Source organism: Arachis duranensis, chromosome 8 (assembly GCF_000817695.3).
Source record: "Arachis duranensis cultivar V14167 chromosome 8, aradu.V14167.gnm2.J7QH, whole genome shotgun sequence".
NCBI lineage: Eukaryota > Viridiplantae > Streptophyta > Magnoliopsida > Fabales > Fabaceae > Arachis > Arachis duranensis.
The window spans coordinates 6,545,294-6,549,127 of NC_029779.3; positions in this window are offsets into that span (position 1 = coordinate 6,545,294).

Below are 3,834 nucleotides of genomic sequence, written 5' to 3' on the forward strand. Positions count from 1 at the left end.
TTAATTTTTTATAAAAATATTTTTTATAAATTATATATATCCTGAATATAGTGTTAGAAATTTTGTTATAATTATATTTCAGGTACAATACACTCAATTTATACACAGATTTTTAAACTATATTTGAATTGTAACATTTTAATAGTTAACTATTTTTGTTGTTTATATTTTTTTATCTGTAATATTGAATATTCAAAATAAATATTTTCCATTAATATTATAAAAATTGAGTGCCTTAGTGTATTTTACATCATAGTTTAGATTAGTTATAAATTTTCTTACTAAAAACAATAGCTATTGTCTATGGGTATGATATTAAAATTCAAATTCAACTTGAAAAAAAATATAAAGTATAAACTAAAGAAAGGCCAACAAACGGTGGTAATATAATTCTATTATTTGTCTAGTGTAATTGTCTCTTATTTCTACCTTAATAAAATAGCAAATCCGTTATATACATTGTAAAAAAGCTAATTAACATTTTCTCTTTTTTATGTCATTCTCCTAGCAGACACAACTCGCGTCAATAATTTTGTGACTCAAATAGAATATCTGTATATTTACATCTGTATCCTATAATTTACCAAATTGTAAAGGTTATAGTGGTTATACTATTAATCTATTATCATAAAAGGATTAAATTGTTGTTAAAATTAAATAAGGATTATTTAAACAAAAAATTTAATGATCCTAGAATATTTGTATCATTAAATGGTCTTATAACAAAATATATCTTTTAAATATTTTAATAACTTTAAATAGTTTTTATCTAATTTTAATAACAAATTAACCGTTTATATATTATTTAATTGTAAAATTTATTTTTTATTTTATAAATTATTATTTTATCATTCATCTATTATATTTATTAATAATAAAAAAATAAAAATAATAACAAATTAGATCTTTCATTAATTATAATAATTTTTTTGACCATTCTAATCGATTAAAATTTTATTTTTTATTACATCCATATTAGATTGAGAAAATCCTACGATTGAACTAACAAAACAATCGATTGAAGTTTAGATTTTTCAAACTTCAATGGATTGAAATTTATATTTTCACAAAACAATCGATATTGAATGTTAGACGATAATTATGGAATATATATGCATATATGTAATATATACATGTATCAAAATCATGAACGTCTTAGTTAATAATTCTTAATAATTCTTAGCTTGTCTTTGCCCTTCTGTTTTTTATGAATACTTAGATTTAGAATGAAGATGAATTTCTTAATCTATAATAATATATAATGGCAATACATGAGTTTGATATTTAAAATTTTTTTTTTAGTATTATCATATCTAATTAACTTTTTCACTTAAAGTCAATTATTCAACTTAAAAAAAATTCTCACTAATTTCTCTCATCTTATATTGATGTTATTAGAGCAATTTTATACTTTTCATCTCCGTCGTCTTTTTTTTTAATTCCATTTTCTTATTTAAAGTCTTCATCTATTTTTATTAATTTTTTATTTCTATATCTTTCTCCCATTTATTAAATCAATTATATATTAGAATACTTTTTTTGTCTCTAAAAAAATTGAAAAAAGAAAAAACGACTCATAATTAAACATGCCAAAAATTCCTTTACAAATATAAAACTCTATTTTTATGATAACCATAAGAAAAGTAATTATGACCTTCTAATAATTTGTAGGTAATGTCAGATAATATGAAAGATATTTATTTATGTTTGATCAAGTCACGATTAGAGAAGATTGAGAGAAGATGGAGTATATCTTTAGTGAATTTTTTACTTAAAAATAAATTGTTTTATCATTTCTGAAATCTAGAAGGGATGGAGACAATGAAAAAACTTAGTCTTAGTTTATATAATTTAGTACTCATTACATACTCTATGATATATATTCTGATCTATAATTCAGTCTCAACTTTTAACTAATATAAATAGAAAATTCATTATACGCATACATGAATTTTTTAAAAAATGATATTATAAAATAATAAATTAAATTTCTGATTTATAATATTATTTAATTAGTATATACTGTTAATAATTTATTTTGTAATTTTGTTAGATAAATATATTAATTTTACCGTTGGCTTTCATATATCATATATTTAAAGATAAATTAAAATTATCCTATACAATATCAATTGGTTAATATTTAATACTAATTAAGTTAATCCTTTTAAGATATAATTTATAATTTTTTATAATATTTTTCATATACTCATTTTATTATATATTCTTTTGATAATTTTTCATTTGTTGTTACTCTAAGTTATTCTTATCGTCTAATGTTCCAGTTCGATTGTCTTTTGCTACAATCATTTACAATGCATCACATCCATGAAATACCCCATCAAGTTGTCTTCACTGAAACTTCGTTTTTTCCTGGCTAATGAAAGTGAGGTGTCACTTTCTCGTGAACCCATTTTCCCTCCAAAATGAATGCATTTAATGAATAATACATAATTATACTAATTTAGGAAAATATCTTTATTTTAATTATATAAAATCAATATTTAATGCATTATTAAACTACTTATCAATTATTGATAAAAAATATTTTTAATTATTTTAATGAATAATGCATAATTATATTAATTTAGGAAAATATCTTTATTATAATTATATAAAATCAATATTTAATACATTATTAAACTAATTATCAATCAAAATTATTTTTAAATATTTTAATTATATTCATTTTAATTATATTCATATCCTTCTAATTCTTATTCATTATCCAATAATTTTATTAGTGGCAAGTTGTTAACCCATTTATATTGATAATAATAATAATTTTATTAGGATAAATATCAAATTCTATTCCTAATATAAAAATATAAAATTTAATTCCTTCCATTTTTATTTTACTACTATAAAAGGCCATGTATGCTAGAAGAAAATATCATTTGTTTACCAATTACTCTTTCATTTAATAGCTTTTACAACAATTCTTTTTCTTCCTATGAGGCATCGTTGCAAGAAAGCAACTATCGTGAACACAAACTACCACACTCTCCAACTTTCATGCTCATCATTCGGAGCTATATAAGATATGTTATTTATGAAGTATTTATAGACCATGGTGTTATCATGTATGCATAAATAAAAAATATTTCGTATTTAAATTTAAGTCATTTACATGTTTGTGGTATATTGTAGTGTGAAATTACTTTCAATATGTGTTGTGTAATGATATTATGTTCTAATTTAAGCTTTTACCTTAGAACTGTATTATGATTTTATCTCATCATTTTTTCTTAGATACCAAGTTGATGTATTTTTATTTATTGTTATTATTGAAACGGATGTGATATGAAATATACCAAAAAAAAAAACTCTCACATTTAATTTATTTTATTGTAGTCTTCTATCTATTCTATTTATTTTTATTTTCTTCTTATTCATTTTATTTTCTTTTTAAATGTTATATAATTTATTATAATGTATACCAATCTACTTAATATACTAAAATTGAGTTTTTTCCCGACTTATGATGGTGAGGTGTCATTTTCTCGTGAATCTATTTTTCCTCCAAAATGATTGCACTATTTCTCTCTTTTAAATTTATTTTTAAAAATTAACTTTAATTGATATAATTATATTATAATTAGTATTTAATAAATGATACATAATTATACTAATCTAAGATAATCTCTTTATTATACTTATACTAATCTCTTTTAAATTTATTTCAAAAAATTATCTTAATTATAATTATATAACAATATTATACTTAGCATTTAATGAATAATTCATAATTATACTAATTTAGAAAAATATCTCTATTATAATTATATAAAATCAATAATTAATGCATTATTAACCTAATTATCAATCAGAAAT